The sequence below is a fragment of the Pyxicephalus adspersus genome, chromosome 3 (genome assembly GCF_032062135.1).
Source record: "Pyxicephalus adspersus chromosome 3, UCB_Pads_2.0, whole genome shotgun sequence".
Lineage (NCBI taxonomy): Eukaryota > Metazoa > Chordata > Amphibia > Anura > Pyxicephalidae > Pyxicephalus > Pyxicephalus adspersus.
This window is the reverse complement of record NC_092860.1, coordinates 77,537,899-77,555,747: the sequence shown is the minus strand read 5'-3', so window position 1 is coordinate 77,555,747 and position 17,849 is coordinate 77,537,899. Positions and strand designations below refer to the sequence as shown.

Here is a 17,849-nt window from a genome sequence, read left to right as displayed (position 1 = left end):
GGCCCACAATATAAACAAAAATTTCTACGCAAAAAAAATAGGATCACTTTTTGCATCAAAAAATGACAGAATTAGAACGCTAGGGGGGGTTAACATAACTTTCAGGTCTAAGGGAACCCCTTCTATATTTACAATATCCATAGCTCACAATAGATTAGTGTGGTGGTCGGTAGGAAGACTTTCTCCTACATTGCTGGCCAGTGGAAAAAATGTTGATCTTTTAGATAGTCGAAAAGATCATTGGTGTCACTTAATCTGACCTGAAAGTCACAAATTGCCCATTGCTCAAGGAACTCCTAGCAACCTCTGGAGGACCTCTAGGGTCCATTGGAACCCTGGTTGAGAAGCAGTGATATAAAAAAATAAACAAATTCCCCAAAAAATTTTTTTACACAGGCTTACTATACCTAATACAGAGCATACAAAATGGGGTATATTGATAAACAATTTGTATTAATATTATTATTACACAGTCTTTATAAAGTGCCAAATTATATTACGCAGCACTGTACAAAGTTCATAGTCATGTCACTAGCTGTCCCTCAAAGGGGCCCACAATCTAATGTCCCTACTTCAGTCATAATTTTTATAGTATACTGTTCAGCTGGTTTTACTGCTGTGTGTGAACTGCTGTGGATAAATGTATTCAAAAATTAACCAGAGATCTCCAAATGTACTATAATAAACAAGTGAATATATTTTAATTAGGCATGGGTGAATGTACAAATACATTTAACACATTTGTCATTCTCAATTCGTCCACTAGGTGGAGCTGTGTTCGTTTTCATACAAATAAATCACACATTCCTTGCAAATGAAACCAAACACAGTACCATCTATTGGACAATTTGAGAATGACACCCACTAATAAACAAATGTATCTGGACATATCATTTTTTAAGTACATTCATCCATCTCAATTTTTACAAAACAATGAAAAAAGCACACTTTACACTATTCAAATAAACATATTAGAGAGATAAGAGATAAGCACCCTTACAGTGCAGGAGAACCCCATTTCAAGGAACCATTTACAATTTGAGCCCTGAATTATTTTCTGCCTGCTAGGAGGGGGTTTCATAGCCAGGACTTGTCACACACACAACATACAGTAAATCAGACAAAGAGGGATTGTTGCATGATAATATACTTACACATAAAGAGGAAATGGGTTGCAAACAGAAAAAGGGAAAGTAAGAGGGCTGAGTCTTGTAGAACAGGGAAGGGCTGGCTGGAGGTAGTATGTAAACACACAGAATGACAGGAGGTTGGAAGTGAAGAAAGTGAAGCTGGGATCAGCCAGCAGTGCAAAGCATTGAAGGAGCAGAGGGAGGGGAGACAGAGGACGATTCAGCACATTTCCCATTCTCTGGCAGCACAGTCAGGACTCCTCTTCTTCTACACACACATAGAAGCTCGTGTGGCTTGCAGGTAAGCATTGTGCTGGTAATGACTGTCACATAGAGGGGGCTTTGTCTGTGCACATTGTCTGTTGGTGTGTGCACACTTACTGCCTCCCTCCCTGCAGCCTCGTCCTTCATCAAGCTCATGGGACTGTTGCCTCTCATTGCCATTCATTCTTAGAACTCTGCTGCTAGCATTGTAGTGTTACGGTAGTAGTGCTACCAGCTGGCATCACTAAGGAGCTAGCAAGGCTGAAGCATCTAAAATATTCAATAAATGAATTAGAAATTATTGTAGATGTTGATTTCACATCATACACATCTATAGAAACACACATCTATCTATTCACCCATCTATCATTATTGGCATTGGTTGTATGCCCCCCATGTATATAAAATAATAACCACTTATGGTCCAGGACATCCTCACATTGATATCTGGAGTTTGGATCAGGCTCCTTAGATGTCAATGCATAATAAGTACTCCTTAGGAAGCAGTATTTCTCTGCAGAGTTCCTATGTTTACTGGTTTATACATCATGTTAGATATCACAAACTCAGTATGCCTTGGATATTCTCTGGATTACCTTCACTGATCTCACTGATTTGAAAATTCAACTTTGCTTGACTTCCTGCAGTTTCATAGTTTATCAGTTATAAATATGTAGAGAGCCATCATCCTATGATCACTTACACTTTCTTTCATTCATAGGGCAGCTAATGTGGTTGTTTGGATTGGATAAAAAAGTATGCATTTGTGATTATTTTTGTATTCCATCAGGATGACAGTTTAGCTTGTACAAGAGCAGGGATTAAAAAGCTCCATTGCATTATGGGGAGATTTTTCATGGTTCCTGTGAATTGAAGAGGTCACACATAGCAACACAATTTTTGATTGGCCTTCAGAAAAATATAGAAATTAGGTAACATTCACACCTATGCTATGTAATGCTAAAACACAGTTTTTTTTTGGTGTCCATTTAGATACTTTTATTGCAGTGTGTTGCATTGTCATAGAAAAGATTATGTATACATTTTGATGTGATGACATGCACTCAATAGATGCACAACAAACATACATTAAAACACATAAATGTGTCCACACTCAATAAGTAAATGGTAAAACAATATAGTTTGGTTTTCTTTCATAAGCAAAATGTTGTTGATTTTTCTAATATGAAAATGTGATTATGTTACTAGAATATAAAAAAGTGCTAGTGGTGTTCTTCTTTAAAGGTTTTGCATTTTAGTAATAGGCAATTACATAATTAGTATCATCATCTGAAGCTCAAAGTGCTTCACAATTGCTGTTTTGTTTGGAAAATGTTTTGTCTTTTTTGTACAATAATAGGCATCATTATTTTTCTCTGTACAGTTCAATGAGTTACTTGTCCAGCCAATAGAGCGTATTATATAAAGTCAAATTATTTCTAGCCACCACCAAACACTACAGCCTATGATATTAGACGTTACCTGGCAGTAGCTAGTGTGATAGTTGGATTGTCAGCGTTTGCAATTTTTTGCAGGGTTGTTGCATGCATGTTTCCTGTCTGCTGCAGATCAGGCTGCTGGTGTTATGTTGGGAATGAAAATTGATAAATCTATTCTCCAGTAATACACATGTTCTGTAACTTATGCAGAAGCACTTTTTCACAGCAGATTCTCCTTTTCACAAAAGTAAATCTTGGTATCTTTGCTTTGTGTTAAAGTTAATGTCAGTTGTATTGGTGCTAAAGATGAGATGGTTAGAAAATTCTTTTTTTAGACTATGAATATAAATAATATATATATATATATATATATATATATATATATATGCACAGTTGTCAAAGTACAGTATAAGTACCACTGAGTAAGAAGGTTAAAATGCAAACAATGCTACCTGTCACAGCTAGTTCTGCTTACAAATTTTTGTGATTTAGACACCTTTGTCTCATAGAAAAGCATGTTGTGTGACTTCAATTGTTTACACTGCCATTAGGCCACACAGTTTGAAAACCAATTCACACCATCCAGCTGCATGGACAATGCGATCAACATGTCATGTGCATTAAACTATATGAAGCTAACAGGGAACACATTTAGGTACTTATACTCATGTATTTTTAAAAAAAAAACACTTGTATTTTTTCCAGGAATTCATTTTTATATTTATAATCCCTTTTGATAGTCTCTAAAAAGGGCTGGTAGCCCCACACATGACTGCTATAAGTTAAAAGAATTTCATTGACCCACAATTAACTCTAAGTATGAATGAGCCTGGGCGTGCTTCTGCCTGGGGTGTTTTGCAGAATTGTCCAGGAATTAGAACTGGACATGGCTTGTTTGAATATTCGTCTTGCTGCACTGAATGCTGCATATTGAACAACCATCAGTGCTGGAAATTATGTCTTCAGATTGGTGCACAGATGCAGTTTTAATACTGAAACTTTTTTAGTCCTTGTTTGACACCGTAATGATATTTATGTGTATACACAAAAAGGATTATAACTAATATACCAAGTGTTAATATTAGATGCACTGACAGCTGTTTGTCAAAGTCTCTGGTTTTTGCATCCATGGAGTTTACGAAGCTTGCCCATATAAACAGGATCCTGTCTTCCATACAAAAGTAAATCATTTCACAAAGAGCTCAAGTTTGTGTTTCTTCTTTAATGGTACCACCAAAGATACAATTTGATACTTGGGATGAGTTTGTCTCATTATGAACATGGAGATACATATTAGTTCAGTTCCACAACTGAACAATGTTGAATGAACAATGGTTGCTGAATGTTTTGCTGTGTCTATTAAGTATATGCTGTACACTGATTAAAAGTAGTGTATGAATCTTGAATAAGTAGTCAAGTTATTTATGAAAATCGTCAAAAGTATCCCTTAATTTAAAAAACCTGTACCTATGGCATGATGAGTATTGCTTGGTTCTGATATGTTTTACAAATATGTGCATATTAATAATATCAGAAATATTTTGTTGTGATCAATTACAGCATGATTTCCCTTCTACTGCAGCAAAGACCCAGCTAGGTTGCTAATCAAAAAAGAGTAAACCTTCTGGGCATGCATTCAAATGTTTAATTAAAGCTCCTTACATATTGCTATCCTAACTCATGCACTGTAGCACAAGCTTGATCCTCATTGCACTTCTTCTTTAAGTCCAGTAAACAAGTGTTAGTCTAAAGAAAAAAAATGTGTTCCCTGCCAAAGGAAAAATAGAAATCCTGATTTCTATAATTTAAAGAGAGTGCTAACATGTTTGGTGAGTAGACAAGAGGCTTCTAGGTAACGTTTTCTTTTATCTTTGTGAGCTGCAGTAGGGGAAGAACAACACATACCAAGATGCTGAAAATAGTGTCAGCACTGTAGAATTGTTGTATATAACTAATCTTATTCTTCTGTAACAAAGAAACGGTGATAACAAGGCCCCTGTTTTGGGAAAAGCCACATTGGTAGAGGACCACAATTGCAAAAAGGATGGCAGGCTTTCCCCTATTTCTTATCTTATTCCTTCACTTAAAATGACTAGTCATTCAGTCTCAAGCAATGAGAACCATTTGAACATCATATTCCAGAAATAGGCAATACATTGGTTTACTCCACCTCAGTGTTGAGCATTTGCAAATGAGGATATTCTCGTGAAAATGAGGGATGCTCTTACAATGCATACAACATCTATAATCATTCATCTAGTAGATTTTTTGGTCATTATGTAGTCAGTCAATAGGAACTGACATACCATTTGTAGATACTGTGTAGCTTTGCTAGGACCTTCTTGGGTATAGGGGCCCAATTATTTTAGACAAGGTCAATCAGATGCTTTAAACAACTTAGCTTCTGATTACACTCGCCTAACTGCATTTGTGTTGTGACTCAGGTTGTGTCATAAAGTGCATTAACCAGCTGAGCAAACTTAAATTAGTGCTACAGTGAAAACTCATGTACTTTAAGGCCTGATTGTCACTACTGCTTTACATTATTACGCATGTTAACACAATGCCCAATAACATAATAATACACACATTGGGACACTGCAATGCCATTGATTTGAAATGGCACCCCAAAACACTAAGACTCTTTCTTGGACTACAGAGCACCACAATGCACTGAAGTACCAAAAAGAGTGGGGGGTTATACAGGTAATTGTGGAAATTCACATATGTGTGCTGTAATGCACTGCAGTGCAACACATTGCATGTAAACACATAAAAACATTCTGTTGCATCAGGTCCTCAGGTGAAGTGTTACCTGTTCTGTAGTGCATTGACAAACCATACAAATGGGCTGCCCTAATGCAGTATTTGTTAACATGTGATGTAAAGTGCACTAAGGTGTGAATATTACAACACTGCTGAGATGTGAACTTGGCCTAAGGAAGTGTGGCCAAGAAGAAAAGCAGACAATTAGGGTTTTAAAAGACCAACACTAACTGAAAACCCCTATTGTTAGCTAACAATGAAGTAATAGGGCGTATGTATTTAAATATCAACGAACTAGATTGATTTCTTATACAAATAACTGTATGGTAATTCCAGTGATACAGATTTTATTGTGTGTGATGTGCTTTACCTTTAACCTAACAACCAGGATTTACAGTATAAAAATACAGAGCAATAACTCCTATCTGGACTGCATTGACATAGTTTTCTTTTATGCAAAGGTTAACCATTTTTCTGTCATACCCATACAAAGTTTCAAGTATCAAAATATGTTGATTATTATTTTGATTACTACTCACAATATCTGTATAATTCCATCATACTCCTGTTTACATTTGTATAATACAAAGAAATCTTTATGATATAAAAAAATAAAAGAACACTGTCAACAAATGAAAACAAAGATAATTTACTGTCTTCAAAACTTACAATATACAAAGGTTTGCCAAGCGAAGTGAACTTTGTGTTATTCTAAAAACCAGATGGGACTTTTTCATGTCCAGTCTGCCTTGTAAGAGATGCAATGTCTAATGTGATGATTATAGCCAGTGTCTGAGCCTTGAAATATATGTTTGTCCTGAAGCAATAATAACAGTAAAACTGGAAAGATTCAGCTTCACTGTCCTAAAACAGGTATATGACTCGGCTAATAAAATGGGCTAATGAAATATTGCAACTGCTTCTCACCCAATTAACATCAGCAGCTGCCTACTTTATTTATTTGGCTGTACGTCTTTCGTGTAGTTAAAATTACTGGTCTACAGTGCCACCAAAGCATCTTACATAAGTAGATAACAAGTCAAACCAGAATGCCTAAAGCTAAATCTAAATCATTGTGTCATAAGTCATTTTTTTACATGTCATTCTTTACATTTAAATGTTTCTCACTCCACTTAACAAGCCAGCAGTGGGCCCCACAATATCAAAATAGCCATGGCCTTCTTCTAAACTCTCAGGTTTGGACCTGCAAGTTGGTGGCCTGAAGTAAACACAGGCTGTCTGGACGAATAGACATTTTGGATATCAACTCCCTACATATGTACAGTATAAAATATGGACTGTAAAACAAAGCTTTCCGTGAAGGATTTTATTTATTCATATCATGGTGTAGATCGGCCTTTCTCAAACGTTTTAACATGGAGGAATCCTTTAAAAAACCTTTAGGCCTTAGGGAACCTGTGACATTATTAATATTCACAGTTCACAGTACATTCGTATGATGGTTAGTGGGAAGAATGCCTCTTAGATTGTTGGCTGGATGGAAGAATATCAGCCAAAAAGATAATTTTTGTCAATGGTACAAACCACTGACACAAATTGCTCTTTGCTCAAGGAACCCTTAGCAATCTCTGGAGGCACGGTGGTTGAGAAACGCTGGTATAGACAGTAGTAGGTAGTCAACTTGTTTGGCAGCTTATCCAAGCCATGTCTTTAGTTTTGATGAGTGTCAGGAATATATCTCAGTATTTATACACACGTAAGTAGTACAGTCACCATAATTCACCATGCAGTGTATTAGGGTAGATGTTGATTGTCCAAGAACAGGATGGCATGTGTAAAATCATGGAACCCACCTGTTCTAGTTACATAGTGCTTTACTTTGATGTCAAGAAATCTGTATAGGTGTTTGTCATTTGATTTATGATGAATGTGTAAATGGTTGTCAAATAATTGGGGTAAAAACAGCATTATATGTGGAAGACAGATGATGTTAAAGTCCCCCACCTCACAATAAACTATCGGCTTTGGGTTGAGACCACCGAACACTCCAATACAACATATCGGTTAGAGATGTGCTAGGATATTATCAATTAAATGGTATGGCAAAGTATTCATTGTGGGCATTTCTTAAAAGAAACATGTTTAGGTCTGTAGTGGTTAATGTTGGGGGTATTGTTGGTCACCCTGTACACTTTTTTTTATGTATGTCAAATAAGGAGTGATGCACTGTCGCTTAACTAGTAGTGCACACTGTTGTAGGCTGGGCTTACATATCCTCATTCTGTGTTTTCTTTTATTGATTATGGTATTGTTTAAGGTATACCGTTTTCTAAAGGTTAAAGATCACCTAGGGATAACAGCTGGAACATGAACCGGCGTAAAAAAATTAACAGCTACTTACACAGATGGTGTTTTGTGTATTTAAGTTTTCTTCCTTGTTCTAGGAAAGGACATTCTTAAGTACCCTTGGAAGATGAAACAGGAACCTAGTTTGTTATATTCACCGTTCAGCTGCTTTGCTTTCACTAGAAATGCTGATGTCCCTGCTGTCCAGTTGAAAATGGGAATTTCCTGATAAGACTTTTTTTTTCACAATTGTGTTTTTTTATACAATGTGCTCGCTATATGTTTTGTGGTATTTATGTAGCTGTTTGCAAGAACATTTTTTTGCCAGAATTTACTAAAATAAAAAGCATGTGCAAACAAGCAGCAATGTCATAGCTTCAATTTGGCACATATTAATTTCTAAACAGCACAAAGGTAAAAATAAAACCACTGTTCTTAATACCCCAATGCACTTTTTTATTGCTAAGCATAACAATATACCATAAAGGTGTTATTTTAGGCTACTGATTTGTATAGGAAGCAAACTTTGGCAATTAGTTCCTTTACAAGATGGAGATAAGTAAAGCTTCTTTTATTTCCTGAAGTCAATGTGCCATGTTGAATCTTTAAGACCCACCTACCCAACACTACCCTCTAAATCTCCTCCTACAGTCTAGTTGTCATATACTTACAGCCATGTAAGTATCTTTGCATAGTAAGATCATTCTTCTAATGCCAATTAAGCATAAAATATATTTTGCTATGCTAGGGGATTTTCTGGTTGGTGGGTCCATAACCAAGTAAATGTTCAATGTCTTTCTGATATTGATTGTTTATCCAGCATACCCACTATGTGCCCATTGACCAGTGTAGCTCCATTGCACCATTGCCTGCTGTAAATTAGTGAGTATTACTTGTAAAAACCAGCAGCCAATGGGATCAACCACTCCTGTTTATAATATCAACAGGCAGCCCTGTTTGTTATGGGACGCTCCCCACCTTTTACAAAAGCAACACAACTCTGGTTGTTGTTATTGCTGATTTACATTAACCAGAGCAGAATTGAATTGAGAACATAAGGGAATTCCATATTAATGTTCGAAAGCTATAATAATCAATTGTTTTATCAAACCTAACATTGAATCTACTGAAAAAAGTGATGGACATATAGCTACAATAAACTATCTAGAATTTTCCCTTATCAGTATAATTTTAGAACTTACTAATGTTCTAACTGGAACAGGTTTCCTGTTACAGGATTTTGGCATACAACCAGAACATAAGGGAATGCTGAACAAAGCTGCACAATACCTGTCAAGAAGTACATTTTGCCTCATCCTTTTAACTGGTTTTTATTTTTGCAGAAGCATATATTTTTTGACAACCTGGGAAATATTAAGAGTCCAAAGGATTTATGGTATATGTAATCAGGAAGCCTTTAGCTGCTATTGTTTTTCTATCTTCCATTAGTTTGCCACAGTAGATGTTACAGAGCAGTAAGAGGATATTCCATCCATCTCTATTGTGCTATCATGTAATCGTAGAATTTACTTGAACTGACTTATTTGAATAGAAATTCTAGTGGTTACACAAACACACGCATACACACACACATACACATACATATATAATATATATATATATATATATATATATATAAATATATATCTGTGTGTGTGTTTATTGGGCCATTATATAGGCTTCTTTACCATTGTGGACATACACTCTTTCTACTGGAATACCTGCATGGACCACCTAAACACAAAGGTGGAGGAAGGAGGAAAATGTGTTGAATCTCTGACTAATACAGTTGTGTTTGTAAATTTAAAACAAAAAACAAAAAACATGCATTTCTGCAAAAAATGCATGAAAATGGCATTCAGTGATTTTTTACAGTGGCTAACAACTTGCAGCATTAGTGTCCCAGGGCTAATTCTTGGCCAGTGCTGGGGTTTGTATGTTGTTCTCAAGTTTGCATGTGTTTTCTCTGGCGTGATGAAACCCATGCAGGTAGAAAAAATTAGTCTATGTGTGAATTGGGATATTATACTATGGATAGGGACATTAAACAGTGAACCCCTCCAAGGAATAGCTAGTGACAAGATAACAGACTGTAAAGCATTGTATATAAGGTTAGCACTATATAAATACATGGCGCTAATCATTTAGTTATCAGTTTGATTACTCAAAATCTTCTTCTCATTCCTTAATGGAAAATAAAGTATGATTGGATATTATGGGTTTCTGCACATTTTATATAATTATACTTTCCAATATATTTAATATATACAAGTATATTATATAATACTAGATCTTGTCTCTTCCTTATTAAATAATCTTGGTCGGGTTCATTGGATATTTATTTCTTACACATACAGCATACACATATTTTTTAAGAACAGTAGCACCATCTGATACAGCAGCAGCTTTCAAATCTGTAATAGAGATTGCAGTCATCATATGGAGTTTGGAAACTCATTCTAGATTTTCAGGTGGATAATATTTCAAACAAATCTGTCCTATTCACTGGCTATGACTGCATCTGATTACAGGTAACAAAACCTGTAAAACTTTTGGCATAGTGACAAGAATATTGTTGACTGAAATGTTGTAGACAAATTACAGTTGTGAGGGGACTACAGCAATAAAACCAACTGTGTCACAAATCTAATATGATAAAATTAGTTTTAGCACCATTTAGCACCAACTGTTAAAGTCAGTGATGCTCTTTGGAGCTCCAGCTCTTTTGAACCCGGTGATCCCAACATGTTCTGACAGTTTCCTAGTTGACCTCAAGTATTTATGTTTTTCTGGACATTACAGGTCCCTGCAATCAGCTAGAGATCAACAGGTTGGTTGTCTTTCAATCTTTATGCTTTTCATGACCAGAAAGGTATTGATGTATACTGATACAGAAATACAAATACTTGATATTGAACAACATCTTTAGCCTTTGTCAAGACTACATTGTGATTGTTGAGAGAAGCCCGTAGCTGTAGGAATTTAGGCACAGGGCCACATGACGGGGGTGGGAGGCCCAGCCCAGGGGTGTTAAGGGTTAATAAAATGTAGTAAGGCTAGAGGGGGCTGTGCTAGTGTGGTGCGTGGGGTGGGAGGGGATTAGGAATGGGATTTAAAGGGGCTGGACGGAAGTGGGAGGCCCTCTTTTGAAAGAAAAAGTTTCCCGCCCACCCCTTAATTTGAAAGTGTGGTTAATTTTAGTGGTTGGGGTCTTTGAAGGAAAGGATCCAGTGCATTGGTAAAGTGGTGGAATTTGGCAGGGGGGGATTCTCTTTGATGGGGTTTCCCCCTTTATGGTGAACAGATGATTATGGCTCCTGAGGCGGTGCTGGCCAGTCCTTGTAAAGGGGCAACATAATTATTGTGCTGCACGGCATTATGCAGAACTATGAAAGCAAAGCTTTTTATTTAAATCATTCAAATCTAAATATACAGCCTTTACCTATGTAGTCTAATCAACGATAAAAACATATCAAATCTTTAGTGAACACTTGTTTTGGTTTTTATTGATTACTTTATTTAAAGTAAGCAATAACCTAGAGATGAGCCACTGAAAATTGCAGTGATTTTATAAATCACATCTTTTTTATTCATATTTAACCCATCAATAATAATTGTTGGCCAATAATAAGGTTTGGGAGCACGATTTTTACAAGATTTTAAATTAAGCCTTTGCACATTGCTTTATATACTTGCATATTTCTAGTAAAAAGGCATAAAGGCATGGATTCTTTGTATATTTCACAATACATGGTAACGCTGGCCAACAGTGTCAACATGCTCTCCCCAGCCAACTTAAATTTCTCCAATTCTAAGCTTAACTTGAAGAATATAAATCTGTTAGTAAGGTCCTCCAGATTTGGGGGTCATTGTATCTTCCTGTGGAACATTCAGTAATGTCTAGGTACCTAATGTATAGGGGCATCAGCAGTGTATATGACTATGAATAGTAATAGTAATCATAAACCCATACAATACTCTGGAAAAGTTTTAATGTTTTTAAAATAATCAAAAAAAAAAACAATGACTGAAAAAACATTTATTGAGTGAATGATGTTTCTTTTCACAAAATCTGCATGTCAAACGTTAAGTTTGGCTTTACCTTTGCAAGCCCTCCTGTAAGGCAATGCGGTTGCCTATACCACTAAGGGCTTTATTTAAAAAAAACTGAGAGTCTGATATTTCCTCAGACATTCCTTTGTGGGAATCAATTACTGCCATTGAAACACATAGACCTGGGAGATTCTCACAAGGAATTGTTTGAGGGAATGTCTGATTCCCTGTTTTATAATGGGGCCCTAAATGAGCAATATATTAGAATGCTGAAGGGGGTGAGGCCAAGTTCAACTTGCCACCTTATTATATTTTTTTTCATTTTGTGTTTAGTTTTGAGTTGCTTAGCTTTTTGACATGTTTACTGAAAGTTTTGCCATCCTAACATAGCCAAAGTGTTTCAAAACAACAGATAATGTAAACATTATAAATATGTATTCTGAATCAGATATGAATAATACATTATTGATGTCAATTCAGGTACTTCTAAAGTTAGGTGCATGTTTATCACCTTACATGATTTTTTATCTATTGAAAATATACACCTATGCACACATACTGTAAATTACCAGTTCACCTTCAGTAACCCAAAGTATTACAATGACAACATATGGTATGACATATAAAAATGTGAGTGCATAGGCAGAAGATAAACGGGAATAACATTCAGCAAGTATTCAAGGAAGAATATGTTGAGTAACCTTGGGATTTCATTACTTGCAACTGGCCTTATTCCTGAGAAGTATGATTTTTAACATGATACATGAGTAGATCTTAAACTCCAACATTTTAGCTTTTTCTTTGGCTTTGAATTCTGCTGAATTCCAAAACATTTTACTAAAACCATATGAGCTCATTGCTTGTCTGTGTTTTGGCTTTCTTCTGGTAATGGAATAACTGCTTTCCAAATGCAGTTTTATGTTTCTCAGAGCTGATCAGCGGGTTGCTTGTATGTGTATAGATTCTAAAAATTGTGTATATTTTTTTCAATAAACATTCTTTGTTGGGAATGTATTAAAATGATGCATGTATTATTAAAATAAAGATAAAGTGTGATCAAAAAGTTATGTAAGGGAAAAAAATTTCAGCAATTCATTTCCATCAAAAAAATCCTATTTAGTTTAGTTTGAACCTTCCAGGAACTTTACATATCTGCACTAGCAAATCCCTGATAAATAATTTATGCCAACAGTATAATTTTTCAAAAAGGTGAGCCTTAAAACTTAAAAGCAGTCTGTGAATTCCATTAAAATGATTGCCTAGGTTTAGAGAAGAAATCTAGAAGAAGGGTGTGTGCTGCATGCATAAGGAAACATTTCCTTAGTCTTCTTTTCTTCTATAATTAGACTGTAACGGTGTAGTAAGTTGAAGGTGAGCGACAACATCGAGAGCTGATCTGTGTCGGACATATGTCAGTGCCAGATAAATACTGCACAGACAGCAGGATTTACTTGGCTGCATCCAATCCAACTTAGTCTAAGAAGCAATTGAACACCATTGATGAACACAATTTACATGCCCGAAACATTAAAGGTGTTGTTCTTAAGGGCAATTGGTGGAGTGGAAGAATAATAAATATATTGTTGGGATTATTACTGTAATTATTGTAATAGGTCATAAATATCTGTACATGTCACAATTACACATACATATACATGGCATAAAAAAATAATAACATTAAAAAAATTTGAGTTTTTAAAAATAGTAAAACTTAAAGTGAACCTATATATACTATAAATGTCTATCTACTGTATTTTGGCTAAGGCCATGTGTCTGGTCACCAAATGGGTCCCTAAAGTCTAGTTTCCTAGCAAAGTATATACCATTAGTTACTATTAATGCATTTAATTCAGCTGCACTGGGAAAGTCCAATAGAGGCCCAGTCAGTGTTAGGCCCCAAGTCAGTTTTGCAGGGGGGCCCACTGTTGCGTCAAACACTGCATTTACTCCTAAATTCACTATGCCTTTTACTTGAACAATCAATTCATTTTTGATCAATAGTTAACACATATCAAATAAATGGATTGAATTGTGGATTTGTGTATGGCTAGCATTATTCTGTTCAGCAAAAAATGTTCAAGGAGCATTAATCTTTGCAACCAATCAGAATTCATTTTTAATAAACTGAAATCTAGTTAGAAGCTTGCATCACCTGGTTAGAAAGAAACACAAGTTGAGGATGAAAATATGCATTGACTTTGCTGGATTTACAGGTGAAGTTCTTATAAAGAATTATAATATTAGGAAAATAATAGTAGTTCTTTAGTACAATCATATTTTTTAAAACTTGATATACAGACTGCATTTTTTACAATATATCATTAAGTTACTGTTAACCCTGTGACACTGGGACTATTTTTCTAATGCTTAAAAGCTGGTGTGAATGGATGCCTCCTCGTTGATGACCTTGTGCCTGGAAAAAATGTCCTTTGGTTCACATAAATGAAGTCTTGAACTTAGCAATGAGTGAATAGTTCAGATGTTGTATATCACAAAGGGTCTTGTCTCATCAAGGCTATAGAAAAATATTTCACATTTCACTGCTCACCACAACCCTGTAAATGACCGTAGTTTATGTTCTTGTGGTTTGGGGGCTAGTAGTAGAGAAGATCCTATCAGTTGCATAACATTGCGTTCATATTACTCTTTATTGGTTAAGCTAGAAAAACACACATTAGAGTTCAAGGGCCTGCCAGCTGAAGACATTGGTGGGATGTCTAAAGGCACCAAGATATGGCCATCAGTGGAAGGTATACATAAAATATAATTGCAGTATTTAAAGCATTCATTATATAGTGAACTTGTCATGGGAAACACAGTTCTTTGAAGGTGTGATCATATCTGGATGAGTGGTGGGAAGCTGCCACTGAGCGTGCAAGTTGGAGTACAGACATGGGCACAGATGTATTGTATGGGGAGTGGTGTAGTTCCCATGGGGGTCATGGCCAATCTAAACTACTAAATAAACGCTACTGGCACAAAAGTATAATACTCCTGGTGTAAGCAGCAATAACTTAGGTGTGTTGGCTACCTGGTTACAAGTATTTGTTTAGTTTAGTCAGTTAAAGGAACTTTTTCAAAAGAGAATAATGAAGCCTACCATTGCAGAACTTAGCTTTTAAAAATGCATTTTCCTTAGCTGTAATGCTGAAGCTTTGACTTCAGTGCGGTTGAAACTGATGACTTTGAACAACTTTAGAAAAATGTTAATTTTATTACTTGTTTGTTCAGAGACTGCATAACTTGGCACTGGAAAATAGCATTTTCTTTAGGTAAGCAATGGCAGCCTCATAGTTGCATTATGAAAAAGTCACTTTAAATTGCAGAAGAGCAGGAAAACAAAACAGATATGCAGCATAAACTTATCTTTAAAATGTGAAGGAAAAGCATGTTGGGATTTTGCAAAAGCCCAAATCATTTTAAAAATCTATTTTGCATCCCTCATATAAAATCCTAACTGATTTTCCCTTGGCGCGCTGTTCAGACAAGGATAAGACTGAAGAACGTCATGTCAGCACAAAAACCCCAGAGAATTTCCATCTGCAGGGAACTTAGTATCAGTACATTATATTCTTCATGGTATTTATTTTAATGGCTTTTCTTCTGTATATATTCATAATAAGCAGTGTTGTAATTTGTGGAATGGTAAAACACATGCTAGCAGTTCAGTTTTTCATCTTTTGCTTGAAGTAATACAAGCTAACTCCTACATACCGGTTTGGCAAGTATCAAAAACATATTTGGAGTGCAAATTTTATTTTATAATCCGCATCCCCACTGAGTAGTGGTTTTTTGGTTTGACATCTCAGTCAGCTGAAATGATGGGTGAGCAATGACACAGCTTCAAAATGCTTTTGTAGTCTTTCTCTTCTTCACAACCTTCCTAGTTCTCTGAGGTGTATGCAATAGAAAGTAAATCTTTATGAAATGCAGCTTGTGTGTAATCTGATTTTTAACATGAGTGATTTGGCAGCAGAGGCTAAACTGCGTGACCTTGGATGCAGCAAATATTGTTCTGGCCTGTGCAGATCCTCAATAGAGACTTGTATAGATTGCTGCACAAGAGATACTGTGACAGTGTGTTCTCTATAATGACTTATTTTACAATTTTTGAGTTATATATTCCACTCTGCTAGGATGGTGTTTTCTAGAAGAATAAATTGTGTATGAAACATGTCATGTACACTTTAATCCAGTGCGAAAGATTGAATATACATAAAACTGGGAAATACAGGACTTATTTTGTATTCAGGATGTGTGGCTTGCTGCTGCGTTCCTTCTAAACATCAGAACACAGCTTTCATATTCTGGGGGAGATATATATTCTCAGCTGAATAAATTCTGATATTTTCCTGGAGGATTTAACAAAATAATAAAGAAAATACTATAGATTGTGCTTGGCTTTGCTGTCTGGTGATCTAGGAGCTGTATGAAGTATTTTCTATGCATGTTACATCATTCATCATATCAAGTGCAATTATGTATTTCCAAGTTTTGTCTCACCCAGTGATAGGACTGTACATTTAAACTTTGCAAGGTGATAGGCAGGAGCTGGGGTCTGATCTATGTTGGCTATTCATAAACACAATCAAGAACTACATTTGCACTAGTATGTACATTGCATTTCTGAGCTAACTTTACCAGGAAATAGGCCCTGGGTAAAGAAGAGCAAAAGAGGTCCCCCATGTCTTTTGGATTTGCACGGGCAGATGGTATTTAACCAAAGTTATCTCTCCTGAAGGTACCTCTCATATAATTATTACAAAGTACACTCCACATGTTCTGTGGACCAAACGCTTGCCTAGACAACTACATATAAGCTATTGTTTGTTGTCATTACAACAGCTTGGTAGCAAGGACCACTCACAGAATTTATTAAACAGCTTTTTTTCTGCAATGCACTGTGTTTGTATTCACATATTTTGGGGTTAAAAAAGAAAATCAACTAGGGATTCAATAGGAAAACTATTTTGATGCCATTTAGTTGTTTTCCTAAATGACTAATGCATGATCACTTTGCAAAGTGAATTTTTTCAACTCTGTAACAAATACATAAATTAATGTTTTTGGCAATATGTAAACTATTCTATCTGATCTAGTGTCAGCGTCTTGCAAGCCCCAAACAGCAGAACTCATGAGGAAGTAGGAGGAGAGTAAGAAGCAGCATGAGGAGGCAATCAGCTGATGCACTGACAAGAAGCATACTGATAGAAAGAGAATGTAGAAGGAGAGTGAGATAAACTCATCACTGCGCTTCTTCTACTTTCCCTGTCCTGTTACAGGCTGGGTCCAGGACATGTGCTCAGTAGAAGTGCCTCAAATATTGATGGCCATAGACATCTAATCCCCGACATTAGTACTGCAGGGAATTTTATGAAATGACACTGAATATCCCAATAAATTTTAATGAGCTAATCATTTTTGTCCTGAGTAACTCAAAAACATATATGTAATACAGGGCAGATCAAATTCTTAGATGTGGTGGTTGAATTCATTTTAATTTTTAAACTAAGCTCATATTTGCAAGTAAAGACCAGATACTGTACTGTGAAAAATCTGGCATCTTTGTAACTTTCTGTGCCCTGAACTTAACCTCATTGTTATCAGGTTTCTCAGTATCTTCTGTGAATTAAAAAAAATACCCCCATATGTCATTGACATGAAGAAAGGGGGAATCATCTCCGTCTACTACATGTCCACTTGACCCAATTCCCTCTGCTATACTCCGTGCCCATTCCTCCACCATGGCCCCTGCCCTAACCGAACTATTCAACCTCTCCGTTTCTACTGGTAAATACCCCTCAGCTTTTAAACATGCCATAATTCTCCCTATCCTAAAGAAACCCTCACTGGACCCCTCCCTACCCTCCAACTACCGTCCTATCTCCCT

General features: G+C 36.0%; 1 protein-coding gene across 2 annotated transcripts in view; it reads left to right on the top strand.

Moving 5' to 3' along the window:
• The first annotated feature begins 1,274 nt into the window (after positions 1-1,274).
• Positions 1,275-17,849, top strand: part of TMEM150C (transmembrane protein 150C) — a 107,863-nt gene continuing 91,288 nt past the window's right edge. For both annotated transcript variants that reach the window (XM_072405315.1, XM_072405316.1), the window contains exon 1: positions 1,275-1,431. The gene's annotated coding sequence lies outside the window, so the exon portion shown is untranslated. The remainder of the gene's footprint in view (positions 1,432-17,849) is intronic.